Below are 18,464 nucleotides of genomic sequence, written 5' to 3'. Positions count from 1 at the left end.
AAGTGGTTGCTAAAAGGAAAGCTGTTTTCCAATAAAGAAATGTTAAGTCTGCAGTAGCAGCTTGCTCGAAAGGAGGTAGAGTGAGTTTCTCCAAAACAAAGTTAAGGTCCCAGGCTGGGGTTGGAGCTCTCCTGGGTGGTCTCAAATTTTTGGCCCCTCTGAGGAACTGCTTGAGCAGTGGATGAGAGAAGAGGGGGGGTTCTGTGTTATAATGAGCTGAAATGGCTGAGGCATGGATTTTAATGGATGAAAAAGACAGGCCCTTGTGAAGCATCTCAGTTAAGTATTGTAAAATCTGAGGTAAGTTGGGCACTGCTGTGCTCATCCCTTGAGATTGGTTCCAGGCACAGAATCTTTTCCATTTTTCAGCATAGGATTTTCTAGTGCTAGGCCTCCTTGCCTCTAAAATGATATCCATCACAGGTTTACTGAGGGATGGTAAAGGAGCGATTATGCAATTAGCCAGGCTGCAAGGTTCAGTGTTAGAAGCTGAAGGTGCAGAATCTGGTTCTCATGCTGAGACAACAGGGAAGGAGTCTGAGGCAGGTGCCATGGGGGTAACCGTGACACACTAAACAGGAGGGGGTACCAGTGTTGGTGTGGCCAGTCTGGAGCAATCAAAATCATCCTTGGTTTGTCCTGTTTGATTTTTAGTAGTACTTTGGAGAGCAGAGGCAGAGGGGGAAGGCATAGACTGATAGGTTTTTCCAGCTGAAGGACAGAGCATCCCCTTTCCAGGCTAGTTTGTGGGGAGCCCTTGTTCAAAATTTGTCCAATTGGTAGTTCTGGGGTGAAGCAAACAGGTCTATATGTGGGCTCCCCCATTTGCTTGTCAACATGTTGAAAATCCTTGGTTCCAGTTTCCACTCGTGTGGGTCCATGAGGTTTCTGCTTAGTCCATCTGCCAGTGTATTTAACTTTCCTGGCATGAATTGAGCTTGTAGGTGCACTTGGTTGCTCAAGGCTGTGTTCCACAATGCCATGGCTGGTCTGCAGAGGGGGTAAGAATGTGTACCCCCAAGCTTGTTTATGTACCACATAACAGTGGTGTTGTCCATCTTTACCATTAGTTGTCCTTGAGGAATGTGGTCCTTGAAGGCTGTCAGAGCATTCTGTACAGCTAACATTTCTTTTTGATTGATATGCAGGTGCATTTGACTTGGGCTCCATTTGGCTTGAATGCACTTCCCTGTCAGGTGAGCCCCCCCCCATGCATAGTCTGATGCGTTTGTTGTTAGGGTTTGGGCAGCAGGGGGTGGTGTGATAGGTAGTCCTTTGTTTTGGTGGAAGGCCTCTGCCCACCAAAGGAACTCTAGGTGTAGGCAAGGTATGATAGGAATCATTGCTTCTAGATCCTAAGAATGCTGACCCCATAGGCTTTTTAGATACCACTGTAGTTTCCTCATATGCAGCCTTGCATATGGAATTAGAAGAATGCAGGAGGCCATGAACCCCAAGGCATGCAGTATTTGTCTTGCAGATAGCAGGGTTTTTGTGGCCACTTGTTTGAAGTAGATTGTCAAATGAATTTGTTTCTCTGGCGTGAGGTAGGCCATCTGGGAAGTTGTATTCAAGCTTGCTCCCAGGAATATAATTTGTTGAAAGGGTACCAGGTGTGATTTCTTTTCATTTATGGTGTACCCCAGACAAGTTAGAACCCTTTGTATAAAGGCCAGATGATTCAAAAGTATGTCCTAGTTTTCTGCCTGAATTAGACAATCATCCAGGTATGGGTATATTTGAATATTTCTTTTCCTGCAAAATGCAATAACTGGAGCTAGGCACTTTGTGAATACCCTGGGCGCAGTAGATAAGCCAAAGGGCAGTGCAGAGAATGGATAGTGCGTGTAGCCTGCTTTGAAGAGTAGGTATCTTCTGCAAGATTCCCTGATTGGGATGTGTAGTTATGCTACTTTTAAATCTAGTTTTGCCATCCATCCAGGCATATTTGCTTAGCATAGGAAGTAATTGGTGAAGAGTCAGCATCTTGAATTTTGTAATCTCCAAAAAGGTGCTTAGAGTAGACAGGTACAGGATAGGACACCATGAATTGTCTTTTCTGGGTACCAGGAAAAGTCTCAAGTAGAAGCCTTGTCCCTTTTCCTCTTCTGGTACCAACTGAATAGCCCCCATGCTTAAGAGAGAAAGTACTTGTTTTTGGGCCTCTGCCCACTGATTTGGGGGTAGGTCCGGCCACCCGATTGCTGTTGGCAATGTGTGGAAGTGAAATCTGTATCCCTGGGACACTATATTTAAAACCAATTTGTCCTGGGTAATAAGTTCCCAGTTCTCTGCATGAAGAGCAATATTTCCCCCCAAAGGGGCAGTCAGATGATAAGTGCTTGGAAATTTTAAAAGGAAGTCATTGAGACAGTTTACCATAGGGGGGAGTTTTATTACTCCCAGATTTGGAAGTGGAGGCCCCCCACTGCTTAGTCCTGTGTGTCCCCTGGGAATGAAACCTTTTTTTTTTTGCTGTGTCTGAATTTGGCTTGAGAAGACCTGGAAGGGGCTGGAAAGGACCAATTCTTAGAGGGCCAGTGCCTACTAAATCTAGGAGGCCGAACTTGTAAGAAATCTTTAACAGTTTGCATAGATTTAGCTTTATCTTCCATCTTTTTAAGAACTTCCTCAGCCTTGTTGCCAAACAGGCTGTCCTGATTTAAGGGAACATCCAACAATTTAGCTTTAACATGTTCAGGCAAAGATTGCTCCTTAAGCCAAGCATGCCTTCTGAGCACAGACCCAGTAACAGCGGCCCTGCAAAAGGCCTCTAATGAATCAAAACCACATTGCAACGTATGTTTTCCAACTTGTTCAGCAGAATGCATTAAATCCTGTAATTCTTTATTTTCCACACAGTCAGGAATCAACATCATTTTCTGTTTAAGCAATGCAATAACATGTTGCTGATACTTTAACATATGAAACTGGAAGTTTAAAGCCCTAATGGCCAAGGTTGCAGAAGTGTAAACCTTCTTACCCCATCTATCCAGTGCTCTGGAGTCTCTATCAGAAGGAGTAGGATTTTTAGCAGTAGAAGCCTTAATGCCCTTGGGCCCCTGTGAAATAGTCTCTGGATCCACAATAGGATTTTTAAAAAGGAACTTGTGTGACTCAGGGACCCTGTAGTATCTGTCAGATTTATCGGGAGCAGGAGGCAAGGAATCAGGGGCCAAACTAGATTCCGAAAAAGCATCATCAACAATGTCTAGTACAGGAGGAATAGCTAAAGGCCTATGCTGAGGTAGGAGTAAGAAATCCCAAAGCCTCTTTTTTTAATCAGAAAAATCCTGGCGTTCCCAGTGGAAATGCTCCCTTAGAGTATGTAAGGTTTCCCCAAAAGAAAAATCCTCTGGAGGGGAAGCAGAGGGAATGGAGCCCTCTGCATCAGAATCCTCATAAATAGATAAGGGCAAATCCAGATCATCAGAAGAATCAGAAAAAAACAGAATCCTGGTCAGAAGATTCACGAACCACTTCGGTCCTAGGCCTCTTAGAAAGGTGGGGGGTGGCTACCCCTGATTAGAGTTATTAGATCTTCAGCCATTCTCATCATTTGTTTTTTAGGCATAGAGGCCTGAGCATGTGGACTGGGTGTCATTTTTTTAGGCATGGTTCGAGATTTAGGCCTAAGAGAAGAAGGAGGCATTGGTTTAATATGCAAGTCTGTAGACCTGAATACACCCTCAGAAGCCGGTGTATGCACAGCAGCTCCAGACCCATTCAAGGTAGAGATATATGCAGGTTCCATACGTGAAGCATCTCGCGGCATACCCAACTCCGAATGGGTCTCAGTAGAGGCCTGCGAATCAGAAATAGTGGGTATCAGGGGCTGCGAAAACACCTCACTGAGTACCGGTGAACTGGTGACTGGCTTAGGAGAAGCGTCGTCGGCAGTTTTGGACCTCGGCAGCCTGTCTCTGTTTTTATCTTTGCATTTTTTCAGAATCTCAGTAGTCGGATGGCTAACCAATGACATTTCTGAATAATTAAACCAAGAACTGAAATATTTAGAGGTGAAAATATACCGACAATGGATAGTGCGCTGATTAAATAAAGCACAAAACCAACAGCAAAGTACGTTGTGGTCAGGGCCAAGTCAAGGAATACAGTACGAATTAAAATCTTCATGAGGTATTTGCTTTCCACAAGTAATGCAATTATTAACTTTTATTGACATCGGTAAGGAGCAAGAACAAGTTTCCCCAATGGGGTACTTGGCTTTAGTTGAAGACTTTGATTCTGAAACTCAAAAACAAAAAATTTCAGGAGTCGGCCGACTGGCACTTGTGAACTGCTTCTGCTTTGGGCACCGCACGGCAAGAAAGACTGATGTAATGGCGTCGACTGCATGTTTTATACCCCTGACGACCTGATGTCATGGAAGAAGAGACAGCAACCGACACAGGACCCAAGACTTTGTTAATCTGGCCGACTGAGGGCTACCTGCAAGCAGATAACCCAAATGTAATGACTACAACAGTGAAACATGAAGAATATCCCCAGAATTATAGACTGATTACCCTAATACCCATGAAGGCCAAACTTCTAGCCAACAGGTTGAACAGATGTATACAATCCCTACTTGGTAACACTCATCAAGGCATTCTGGCTACAATGCTTCTATAATATACACCAATTTAGTAACCACTGCAACACCCTGTGGCAGCACTCTTCTTTTCCTGGTGAGGGGTCACCACAGCAGATCACTGGTCTGCAGATTGATTGGCAGTGACGTTTTTATGGTGTCAAGTTGCCAGCTCGATGCCCATGCTTCACAGAAGGAGCACATACACACACTTGCACATCTTTAAAACTCACTCGACCTCAGGGAGGACATGAAGACTCAGCATAGAAGGCAAACAAGCCAATAATTGAACCGGAGAACTATTGGTGTGAGGCAACAACACTAACCGCACCACAGCCATTACTCTTCCTGGATTCTCATAAAGCCTTCAGTTCACTTCAATTGGAATTTCTTATGCAGGGTACTATATTCTTCTGGAATCCCTTTTTCTAACTAGTGTAAGCTTTTATATCATAAAGCAGTGACTGATAATTATGGACAATGCAAATTCTAATGCTTTGGAGCAATGTAGGGGCCCAGCCAAGGATTCCCACTGTTCCCCTTACATTTTTTCTTTAAGGTAGAATCTCTAAGTTTTTAATTGAACAGAACTACTCCTATCTGGAATTAGATACCCACATAACCAGATACTGACTGATTCCTGGTTTGCAGATGATTTTACTATTTGGTTAAAAAATCAGGAATGTCACCTGGGAAAAGAGTTTAAAATCTACATTTTTATTACCCTCTTGGGCCTAGTTAATAATAAGCAGAAAATTGTGTTCTTTCCATTGAATACACCATGTCTTTGGATACATCAATAGCAATGCAACTCTCACATGTTTGCTTAGGAATAAAATTGCCTCTTCTTTTTAGCAACCTGTACCAGAGTAATTTACGTGCATTGGTGGACTATTGCAGGGATAGAATCTGGGCATGTTTCCAGCTTCACCTTCCACTCCTGGCAAAGATCTCTATAGTACATATGTTTCTTTTGCCAAAATGTTTCTTCTTAGCCAAATGTATACCACAGGTAAACTCTGGTCTATAACTCTGAAATTACAAAAATGTATTTTCTCATTTATATGGAATTCAATCACTCCTGGCTGAGAGAAGCATATGGAGCTATCAAACATGGGGGATTGGGCCTTCTATATTTAAAAAATATGCTCTGGCAGTGGACTTTGCTAACTTTCTGACTACTTGTAGGTATCCTACACCCTCTTGGACTTTTCTTGAACTCTGTCTAATCCTGCGACAAATCCATAATTTCCCTTCCGAAGAGAAACAAAGGTATAGGACCCTCATGGTTTTGAGAACAGGTTACAAGATAGCTTCCTCTATGGGAATGCCATCAATAAAGAAATGATTTACTGTACATAATTTGTGCTAATGACAGAGTTTTGATAGGAGGTCAACCCATATTTTGGTGTAACTGGATCAACAACAACATTTTACAGTGGAAGGATTTATTCCCTTATCAGACTATTAAGCCTCACATGTTAGCTAATGAAGGACACTAAGTACATGTACAGACCACCACGGGTGGTAGTACTTTTAGCAGTTAAGCCTCCAGTCATCCTTTGTTGAGACCCAACTAGAAGTCTCTGACATCCTGCTGCAGGTGACACTCCCCATCTTTGTTAGGGCGAGATAACTCTTAGTGCTCTGACATCCTACTGCAGGTGACACTCCCCATCTTTGTTAGGGCGAGATAACTCTTAGTGCTCTGACATCCTACTGCAGGTGGGACTCCCCATCTTTGTTAGGGCGAGATAACTCTTAGTGCTCTGACATCCTGCTGCAGGTGACACTCCCCATCTTTTTTAGGGCGCGATAACTCTTAGTGCTCTGACATCCTACTGCAGGTGGGACTCCCCATCTTTGTTAGGGTGAGATAACTCTTAGTGCTCTGACATCCTACTGCAGGTGGGACTCCCCATCTTTGTTAGGGCAAGATAACTCTTAGTGCTCTGACATCCTGCTGCAGGTGACACTCCCCATCTTTTTTAGGGCGCGATAACTCTTAGTGCTCTGACATCCTACTGCAGGTGGGACTCCCCATCTTTGTTAGGGCGAGATAACTCTTAGTGCTCTGACATCCTACTGCAGGTGGGACTCCCCATCTTTGTTAGGGTGAGATAACTCTTAGTGCTCTGACATCCTACTGCAGGTGGGACTCCCCATCTTTGTTAGGGCAAGATAACTCTTAGTGCTCTGACATCCTGCTGCAGGTGACACTCCCCATCTTTTTTAGGGCGCGATAACTCTTAGTGCTCTGACATCCTACTGCAGGTGGGACTCCCCATCTTTGTTAGGGCGAGATAACTCTTAGTGCTCTGACATCCTACTGTAGGTGATACTCCCCATCTTTGTTAGGGCGAGATAACTCTTAGTGCTCTGACATCCTACTGCAGGTGGGACTCCCCATCTTTGTTAGGGAGAGATAACTCTTAGTGCTCTGACATCCTACTGCAGGTGGGACTCCCCATCTTTGTTAGGGAGAGATAACTCTTGATGCTTTACAGGCACATTAATGGTTATAAAGTTCCTTTGCATTATAAAAAGACAAGATTCACTTGGTGGATCTTACTGTTAAGCAGTGGAATGACACTTCTCCCATGAATAAACGTTGGTCCTCATTAAATGTACTATGTTTTAAACATTTCAATAAGCTCCACTTCTGGTAACTCACCCCAAAAAACAGGGGTGGGAAGTCCAAAAATTGTTGGAGGTGTGTTGCAGCAGCTGTGCATTATATCCTCTTGCTGTGGTCATGCCAACACATTTATCATTTATGGAAGAAGACCGTCTCTACAGTCTCATAGTCATTGAAAAGACAGTCCCCCCATGCTACTGATCTTGCTCTACTTATATGCCTGTGAAAAGAAATGGTCAATGCCTGTCATTACAACAGTTACAGCATTCAATACAAATATCAGAACATTACAACAGTTAGAGCATTAAATACAAATATAAGAACATTACAACAGTTAGAGCATTAAATACAAGTATCAGAACATTACAACAGTTAGAGCATTAAATACAAATATCAGAACATTACAACAGTTAGAGCATTAAATATAAATATCAGAAATAGCTGAACTGTGAAGCAACCTTGGACTTGCACTGTCACAACCCCAAGCTATGACTCTCATTGCAGAAATGTCCTAACTTCGATAAGCTGAATGATTACTTGAATATTTTACTACATGCTTGTGAGTCAGTAACAGTACACTTGGGTGATGTTTGCATTTTACATTCATATGGGATTATGGCAACTACCGTATTTTATTCTTTTTTTCTAACTGTGCTTTGATTATTATGCTTCAAAAAAAACAAAAATGCAAGCTTCTAAAAAAGAACTATGTAATAAAAATTGTAAGAAAACTGACTTGCTAAAACAGGAAAAGAATTACAGCAAGGGCATATACCAATAAACATCCTGTCTTGATTACTGGTTTAATGCATGCATATGTGGGTCTATTGTTTCAATGGGATATATGAAATAGCAATTTAATTATTCAAAACTGTATAATAATGATGTCATTAGTTATAACTGCATAATAATAATGAATGTAATTGGTTAGAAAGGCATAAAAATGAGGTCATTGGTTATAACTGCATTATAATGCTGTCATTGGTCATAACTGTATAATAATAATAATGAATGTCATAGGTTATAACTGTATAATAATGATGTCAGTGGTTATAACTGCATAATAATAATGAATGTAATTGGGTATAACTGCATAGTAATGATGTCATTGGTTATAACTATATAATAATGATGTCAATAGTTATGACTGTATAGTAATGTAGTCATTGGGTATAACTGTATAATAATAATAATGAATGTCATTGGTTATAACTGCATAATAATGCTGTCATTGGTTATAACTGTATAATAAGGGTTTATGTTAGAACACTGAAGTTTCAAAACTTTGAATGTTCAAATATCGAACCCAATTCAGCAAAAGCTGAAAACATCGAACATACAGAACAGCAATTTTTTTCCTAAGGAAAAAATTTGCTGTTCCAAAACACATACACACAACACAAGCACACCAAACAAACAGTAATCCACATACATACACCTAAAATCTTACACCTAACCCTACACTAAACTATACAAACACCACTAACTATCCACTTACCTTAACCCAAACCCTAACCCTAAGGTCCATCACTATCGCACACTCACCTCACCCGCGCCCTAACCCTAACTCACCTACCTCGCCCTAACCCTCACGTCCACACAATCACACACTTACCTGACCTTCGCCCTAACCCTAACTCACCTAACCCGCCCTAACCCTCACGTCCATACAATCGCACACATACTTAACCCGCACCCTAACCCTAACTAACCTAACCCGCACTCAATCGCACACTTACCTGAACCCGACCCGTAACTTTCCACCACAGCGCTGAAAATACCGAAGCAAAAATTTGGTTTTCTGTTGCTTTGATATTTTCAGCTTTCGCTGAATAGAGTTCGATATTAGAACATTCAAAATTTTGAAACTTCGATGTTCTAATATAAACCCGTATAATAATGATGCTATTGGTTATAACTGTATAGTAATGCAGTCATTGGTTATAACTGCATAATAATGATGTCATTGATTATAAATGTACAGTAATGCAGTCATTGGTTATAACTGTATAATAATAATAGTGAATGTCATTAGTTATAACTGTATAATAATGTTGTCATCGGTATAACTGTATAATAATGATGTCATTGGTTATAACTGTACAGTAATGCAGTCATTGGTTCTAACTGTATAATAATAGTGAGTGTCATTAGTTATAACTGTATAATAATGTTGTCATCGGTATAACTGTATAATAATGATGTCATTGGTTATAACTGTACAGTAATGCAGTCATTGGTTATAACTGTATAATAATAATAGTGAATGTCATTAGTTATAACTGTATAATAATGTTGTCATCGGTATAACTGTATAATAATGATGTCATTGGTTATAACTGTACAGTAATGCAGTCATTGGTTATAACTGTATAATAATAGTGAGTGTCATTAGTTATAACTGTATAATAATGTTGTCATCGGTGTAACTGTATAATAATGATGTCATTGGTTATAACTGTACAGTAATGCAGTCATTGGTTATAACTGTATAATAATAATAGTGAATGTCATTAGTTATAACTGTATAATAATGTTGTCATCGGTATAACTGTATCTATCAAAAAAACAAAAAAACAAAAAAATAATCCTTGTTTTCCCGCCTCTCCTCGACTAGTTTAGACCAGTTTACAGGCATTGCTGTATTCTGGGCTGTGGTGTAGTTCCTGTGTTGTCCATTACCTTACTTGGATAGAAGGAAGTTTCTTTGCTCACCAGTGGGAGTGGGGAGCCTTGCGGAGCCTACCTGTCCCTGTAGGAAGTGACCTCAGCACAAGAAGCTGTAGTAATTGGTTGTTTTGGACCATTTCTAGCTCTTTTGTAGTTCACTGTTTAAAATCCGCCTCTGGTTGTTTTTTTCTGGCTATACTGCTCAGACAAGCTCCTCGTGGTCCTGCTGAGTGGTCCTAGCTACAGGGAACTCAGAAAAGTGACTACTTTCTGGATTTAAGTATCTTTGCTTTTTTTTTAACTTGGAATAGCTTCTGTAGCTTACCCTGAACTAGCTTGAACTGTTTTTTAACTGTTTGCTGCATTATTTTAAAATCTGCACTTAAAGTTACATTTTAGTCGAATTTGATCGAAAGTTTGTTTGTTTAATTTAACTGTTGAGGCTGCCCACTAAAGTGTGCTAGCCTGTGTAACTGATTTATCACTGTTTCTGCATTTTCTGTGTGTTTCTATAAAAAAAAAAACAAAAAAACAAAAAAATAATCCTTGTTTTCCCACCTCTCCTTGACTAGTTTAGACCAGTTTACAGGCATTGCTGTATTCTGGGCTGTGGTGTAGTTCCTGTGTTGTCCATTACCTTACTTGGATAGAAGGAAGTTTCTTTGCTCACCATTGTGGGAGTGGGGAGCCTTGAGCAGCCTACCTGTCCCTGTAGGAAGTGACCTCAGCATAAGAAGATGTAGTAATTGGTTGTTTTGGACCATTTCTAGCTCTTTTGTAGTTCACTGTTTAAAATCTGCGTTTGCACGGCTTTGCGCGGTTGTGCGCATAGTGCAGCGTCGGTTAAACAAGGTTAAACTTCTTGTGGCTCCGCCAGGTCTGCTCTTCAAATTTTCCCTTAAGGAAGCTCTACTCTTAGTATAATCAGACTACTCACTATATTATAAGCCTAGCACTTGTTCTCAATACTTCTCTACTAAGTAAGCACTCTCGTACTAAGTAAAGCACTACATCTACTTACCACCCCTGTGAATATCCACTTCCCTTAAAGGTACAGCACTCCCTTTTACTGTTCTAGCATGTTGAGTGGTAGATTACTGGCGTCCTCTCCAGTTCAGCTGGTCAATCTGGGTATCTTGAGACAATGCTACAATTGTCTCATGTACACAGACAACCCTCTCCTCCTCCCAACAAACACAAATACATGTGAGAGATGCAACTATATAGCCAAACTGGAGGCTGAACTCTCTCAACTCAGGGCTGGCATGACCAGACAGGAGGAGATGGTAACCACACACACAACAATCCCAGTCCCACATAGACCTACCACAACTGCAAACCAAACACATAAAAACACAAAGACATACTCGGAGGCTCTAATAAAAAACTTACCAAAACAACAGAGGCTCCCAAAGCAGACATCCAAAAATCCACCACCTCAAAACAAAACACATGCAACACATACTTCAATAAATCAGTGTGTCAATCAATCACAGCCCTTAAGGCCAAACACCATGCCTGATACACTAGTAATATGTGACTCTATAGTCAGACACACTGATGTCCCACTGACCAGGCTGAACAAGGAGAGGGTGACTGTGAGCTGTCTATTGGGAGCTAGGATCCGCCACATAACACACGCACTCAAGTCACTCCAAAGCAAGTACAAATATGACTCTGTCATTGTCCATGCTGGTGTGAATGACCTGAGATGTACCTCCCTGGACTACATGAAAAGAGACATAGAGGAGCTCTCCGATTATGTAGCCCAGGCTGGTATGACCCTGAGAAGCATCTTGCCCTCACCAAGAATGATACCACAATACAAAGACAAGATGATCAGCTTTAATAATTGGCTCAAGTACTGGTGTCATTCTAAGGGGATCCAATGTATGTCTGCCTGGGATGACATCTTGGACAAGCCACGCTGCCATGAGGATGGCTTACACCTGTCACCACTGGGCTTCTGGATATTGGCTAAGGCTCTTGCCACCCCCATAGTGCCTTTTTTAGGCAAGGCTCAAAAGACAAACCCACCTCCTTAGAAAACAAAAATGGAAAAAAACTAAGGGTAATGCTGCTCAACGCCAGAAGTCTAAATCTCAAGATGCAGGCACTTGATGCACTCCTCAGCATGGAGAACATCGACGTCTGTGCAGTAACCGAAACCTCGTTCAAGGCTCCTGAGAGCACCCCAGTGCTACCAGGCTATACCCCGTATCATGCTTTTCGGCCCCAAAACCCGGGCCGAACCACAAAGGGAGGGGAAGTGTCCATATTCATCAAGGACACCCACACCTCCAGGTTAGTAGCAACACATGAAGCATCAGAGACCATACAGGTGCAACTAACCATAGGCAAAACTGCTATACAACTAGTAGCATGTTACAGACCACCCTCCCAATCTCAAGAACCCCACTCAGCCTTCCTGAAGGCATTGGAGGATATGAATGTTTCACAAAATACCATCATACTGGGAGACTTCAACTACCCAAACATAGATTGGGTACATTATTCTAGCCCTAATACCCTAGCCCAAAGGTTCCTGGAATTCATAAATTCAAATGCACTGGAACAACTAGTCACCTCTCCCACTAGGGGAGATAATATACTAGACCTGATCATCACAAACATGGGGACAAAATGCTCCACACCGGAAGTATACCCATCACTAGTGAGATCTGACCACAAACTAATCACCCTGGATATACATATCCCACCTCCACCCCCAGCACAAAAGACCACAGTGAAAAACTTCTCAAAAGCAGACTTCACTCTTCTTAAGACTGAGATGGTATCCTTTAAGCCCACTGTGCCAGTGGATGCCACATCCCACAATGCCGAATCCTTCACTAATGCTTTCTATGGACATCTCCAAGAATGCATGGATCATGCAATCCCAAATAAATCCAAGTCCCTCTCCACCAAAGGCAAGCGTCCTGACTGGAGGACCTCAGCCATTAACAAATTGTATAACAAAAGAAGGAAGCTACTGCACGTCAGAGCAAAATCCCATGAAGGGAAGACATCTCTGATCAACATTAGCAGAAAACTACGTTCTCTCATAAAAACATCCAAGGCCAACTTTGAGAGAAAAATCGCTAAGGACACTAAAGATAACCACAAAGCCTTCTTCAGCTATGTTAGAAACCTGGGCGGAAACCCTCAGATATGCTCAGAGCTGGTTCACAACAACAAAAAATACACTGAACCCACAGATATCGCCAACATTCTGGCTGACAGGTTCAGTGCAAATTTCTCCCCTCCCTCACCCCCAAAAGAAGAAATACTTATCCCAGCTGAATGTAATCTCCCTGTCATCTCAGATGTCCAAGTGAGAACCGCCCTAAACAAAGATAAAAACACAGCATCAATGGGACCTGACGGTATCCCGGGTTGCGTGTTACGTGAACTCCAAGAGGAGCTAAACCCACACATAAAAATGCTATTTAACCTTAGCCTTACTGGGATATGTACCGAACACTGGCGTACAGCAACAGTGGTCCCACTCCACAAAGGGGTGCCTCTACAGACCCTGGAAACTACCGCCCCATAAGCAACCAGCCTGGTCTGCAAAGCTATGGAAAGAATCATTATGGAACTCATAAACAGAGACATAGGGGACCTACAGACACTTGACCCCACCCAGTTCGGCTTTGTAAAGGGCAGATCCTGCCTTTTGAACCTGGTTGACTTTTTCGAAACAGTCACTAGAGCCATTGATGAGGGCAAAGCAGTCCATACAGCCTACCTGGACTTGGCTAAGGCCTTTGACACAATACCCCACTCAGGCATCATAGATAAGCTCAACAGCTTAAACGTAAACCCTTATGTCACTAGATGGGTTGCAAACTGGCTAAAGGACAGAACCCATAAAGTTAAAATCGCTGGAGCAATGTCAGACTCAAAGCCAGTCACAAGTGGTGTCCCACAGGGATCTGTCCTGGGACCCCTCTTGTTCGGCATTTATTTCTCAGATGTTAAAGCAAACATGGGAGGGCTGTGGCTGACAAAGTTCGCAGATGACTGCAAACTAGGCGCCATAGCTGATACACCAGCGGACACATACATCCTACAAAAAGGCCTCAAAGAAATGGACAACTGGTGCCGGAGTCACGGCCTTAAACTAAATGCCAAAAAATGTATAGTCATCCCCTTTGGGAAAAACAAAGTACCCACAAATTATCACATAGACAGCTACCCACTGAGTACAGAAAAAGTAATCAGAGACCTAGGGACCCAAGTCGACAGCGACCTCTCATTTGACACCCACGTTGCCAAAGTGGTCAGAAAAACATTCTACCTTGCACACCTCATCATGAAGGGATTCACATTCAGATCCAAGGATGTCATTGTACCCCTATACTCCTCCCTCATCAGACCCATGATTGAGTACAATGCTCCATTTGGTATGTACCTCACCCGGCATTTGCAACAGCTGGAGAGACCACAAAAGTACCTCACCAAGAGGATCAAGGGTCTCCAACATATGTCTTATTCTGCCAGACTAAAGAAACTTCAGCTCTATTCAGTAGCATACCGCCTGCTCAGAGGTGATCTCTGCCTGACGTACAAGGCCATGTCCAATCAAGATCTGATGGACATGCTCCACCTCAAAAAATCCAAATCCATCAGGACCATGAGAGCTAAAGACTTAAACCTCGGCACAAGTATGAATAGGACATGCTGGAGGGATAGATTCATAACCCAGAGGCTTCCCATGCTTTGGAACAAGATCCCAGTTCGTATTAGGCAGAGCCCCTCACTGACTCTCTTCAAGAGAAATCTTGATGAGTGGATGAGAGATCGTAAGTTTACCCCAGGGGTCACATCTGTGTCACTGCTAGACAGGGGCACAGTAAACTAATTCTATTATATAAGGGGACCTTCATTGTGTCACTACTAGACAGAGGCACAGTATTCTAGATTTATTCTGTACATTTTTTTGTACCATTTCATGGGGTGGTAAAAGCCACATCACTATGGCTAGGCTTACAAATGCCCCAGGGCAGATAGCCTAGTACTATACTATGAAACTATGAAACTATAATAATGATGTCACTGGTTATAACTGCAGAGTAATGCAGTCATTGGCTTGCCCCCCCCTGCTTGCAAGAGTTTATTTCTGTCCTTTTTTTTTTTTTTTTTTTTTACTGAATCGAAGTTCTGAAACTTCGAACATAAGGTTTCGACCTTATGATTGTTGGGAGTTTCAGAACACCTGACTACATTACCTATAATGCATTGCAGTTCAGGAGATAACCTGCAGGAAGTTCACTGTTTGGGATGTGCTGATTTACTGCCAATCAACAACACTTATTTGACTTTTCAGGGTGGGTATGTACCTCTTACAACAGAAGCATCACCCAGCCAAAGCCAGCAGGCTGTCCCCAACCAATAATAAATCCAATCTGGGTGGAATTAAAGATAATGGTACTGACATGGGGTCATGGGGGGACATGCATGGATTTTGTGTGGGCCAGCCTGCATAGTGCACTCACATGGTGACTTTTCTGGCCTGCTGTCACTTCTAAGAATCCAAAAATCATTCTGATGACAACATATGTGGTAAATAAATGACATCCATCCACTCTGAGATCTTTTCCCTCACTTAGTAGGGAGCAGATTCCTTCTTCTAGGAAGGGACCTGACATAAAACTGTAACAGGGCAACAACATGAGCAGATGATAATGTGCATCAGTTCTCAAAGCAGTTATTTGTGGTTTGAAGTCAGTGGTCCTTGAGATTAGAAAAAATAATTACAAATGTAACTCAAACTTGGTAAATTAAATAAACTCAGTGCTGTCACATTCATTAAATATATTTTATTATACTGTCTCACTGATTCAAATTAACTGGTCAAAGCTCAGTTGAAAAGGCACACAAATGTGTTACGACTCTGGCCTTACCGTCCATGATAAGAACACTCCATAATAAATATCGGATACAAAATCCTGTACCCACATAATGTATCTTACTAAAAAGTATGGTGGTGCTTTATTGGACTGCATGCTAATTGTACTAATCTCCAATTACCTAAAGTAAAGCCTGAAGATCACAGACTGCCATCAGGTGGTTTACTGATTTACTGAAAGATACTAGTCCTTAATATTAAAATATATGGCTCTGTCCATTCTACACCAAGAAAACAAGAAGAATACAAATCTAATTTCAAATAGAAATGCAGTTTGGATGAAAGTAGCCTAGAAATGATTGCATTACTTTTTGACATACACATGCATTTTTCAAAGTTTTTTTTTTAAAAGAGGTTCTGCCCCTGTATACATATACTTAATAAAATCCACTCCAACATTAGTGCATCCTGTGAAGCAGGAGATGACCCCATGCTTTGCCAAGTTTAGTGAATCACACCTGTTAAAGGTGTGTGCATTAACTCGGCTGTTTTCCCTGTCATAGTATCCTATTCATATTACCTTCCCTTCTAATGTCCTTTGCTGGGCATTTGCAACTATACAAAATGTATGTATGCATGTATTTATTTATTTATATATCCTTACTGGGGTAGTAGACTGATTAGTCCTAACTACTGTCAGGCTTAGCCTGCATAAATATTACAGAGAAATTAAGTTTCACATTTACAAAAGGAAACATATTTCAAAACAGTAATGTTTTATTTCACATTGTTTACAATCTGGAGAAATATAGATTCTGATATGACAGAAATGCCAAAGAAATTCTGACAACAGCGAAAGCTATTTCTCACCTTGAGTGTGTGCCATGTAAATAAGGGACAGTGTTAAAACAAGTCTTACACAAATTTTTAGCAGATAAAAAGCTAAAAGAAAAATGTTATTTTGGCTTAAAAAACAACAACATAGCATATATAAATACACTGCTTCATCAGTCATGACTAAAGACAGAATCACGGCTAGCACATTAATTAGGATATTTTATAGCCAGTATGATTTTAAGATTTAGTATTAACAAATGGAAAGAAGAAAGAATTTATGCATCAAAGATATACTTTTCGATGATAGCCTGTATCAAATCTGGGGACACCATCAGCTGGTTTAAAGAGTGTCTCTGTACTGATTGTAACTCTTTTAATAGCCTAATGCTCAGGTCTAACATCAAGGTAGGCTGGTCACGGTAAGAATGCTGCTAGGCCATTTATTAAATGTGAACTGCTTTATGAGATATGGCTTGGAATGAGCAAATGGACTCAGGTGGCCTTTGCCCAAGGTTGTTAAAAGGAGCTGATCATTGAATTAGCATTGTTAATTACTACAATCTGTAGTAAATCTCCTTCTATGGGCTTTTGACTACTCACTGGAAAAAGGCAGTGGTGAACCAGTGTCATAAAACGGTAATAAAGTAACTCTTGGACAATACAGATCGGTCAGCTGAGTATCACTCGAAGGCAATGTAATTAGCTGTACCAGCTGTACTGAAGTCAATGTACTTCTGGACAGAAAGATACATTTTGCAGCACACATCCTTTCTTCAATAACTGCATTTACAGCATTAATTTCTCACTACTTATGGTTCTGCTAGTAGAAATTTACAGGATAGCGATTTTGGATATTATATTCTATTTTCTTTGCAAAAGCAACATAAAAGTTATTATAGATGGTCTCACCCTACTGAGAATGTTAAAATAACTGCATTAGAACAGTGGGCATGACCAATGTTGCACACAGTGTGTCTCAGGGATCTGAATATGTCATAATAAATGTATAACTCAGACAAGGTGATTAGCTATGAATGAGTACAACACCATAACTTTATATACTCATCCTTTAGTCTCACTTTCAATTAACACTTTGTTTCTTTCCAAGGAAATCTGGGGTCCTATTAAACTGAAGAAGCATGTACCACAACGCACTGATGGTAAAATCACCCTGCTGGGAATTTAATTTATTTTACCTCTGAGTGTAATGACAGGTAAATACTGTAACAGGCTTAAGATGAAAGCATGTGCTAACTCCGCAGTGCACGCTGTATTGGAATGAATGTGACCTAGTAATGTTAGCATGCCATTGCCTGTAAAACCTAACATGCAGCTTACCTTACAAAAGCTCTTTCCATAACACTATCACTGTTCAGACAAATTGGAGCTGAATGTGTGGTTGGGTTCTGGGTAGTGGGAATATTGTTTTCTGTATCAATGTACTGTGTGTCACTGCTTAGCATTGTCAATATAATGAATGGTTGATGCGTGTTTTGGCCAATGTTTTTGTGTCGATCATTTAATATTTTATATATATATATATATATATATATATATATATATATATATATATATCGAGTATATTACAGTTGAAGAATACCTATAAGTTCATTATTTCAGTGTTTTTTTTTTTTTAATGGGTGATAGAAAAGTAAGATTAAGAAACATTCATTCCTGGAAGCTGGGCTTAGACAACAAGTCTAGTTTTGTTGTACATTTGGGTGTTCAGGTGATTTCCATGTGTGCTATTCATATAAGTCTATTATTGTTTTTTACATTTTATTTTTTCCGAAGGTTAGCGTTGTAGCCTCACAGCAAGAGGTTATCCCGTTCTATTCTCGGCTGTAGGGCCTTCTGTGTGGAGTCTGCATGTC

The 18,464-nt window shown here is 41.1% G+C and overlaps 1 protein-coding gene across 6 annotated transcripts in view; it reads right to left on the bottom strand.

Moving 5' to 3' along the window:
- Window positions 1-18,464, bottom strand: part of ADGRB2 (adhesion G protein-coupled receptor B2) — a 5,411,420-nt gene that overhangs the window by 2,000,697 nt on the left and 3,392,259 nt on the right. The window lies entirely within an intron of this gene.

This window comes from Protopterus annectens, chromosome 1.part1 (assembly GCF_019279795.1).
Source record: "Protopterus annectens isolate FY-2018-M chromosome 1.part1, PAN1.0, whole genome shotgun sequence".
Lineage (NCBI taxonomy): Eukaryota > Metazoa > Chordata > Ceratodontiformes > Protopteridae > Protopterus > Protopterus annectens.
This window is presented reverse-complemented; position numbering and strand designations above follow the sequence as displayed.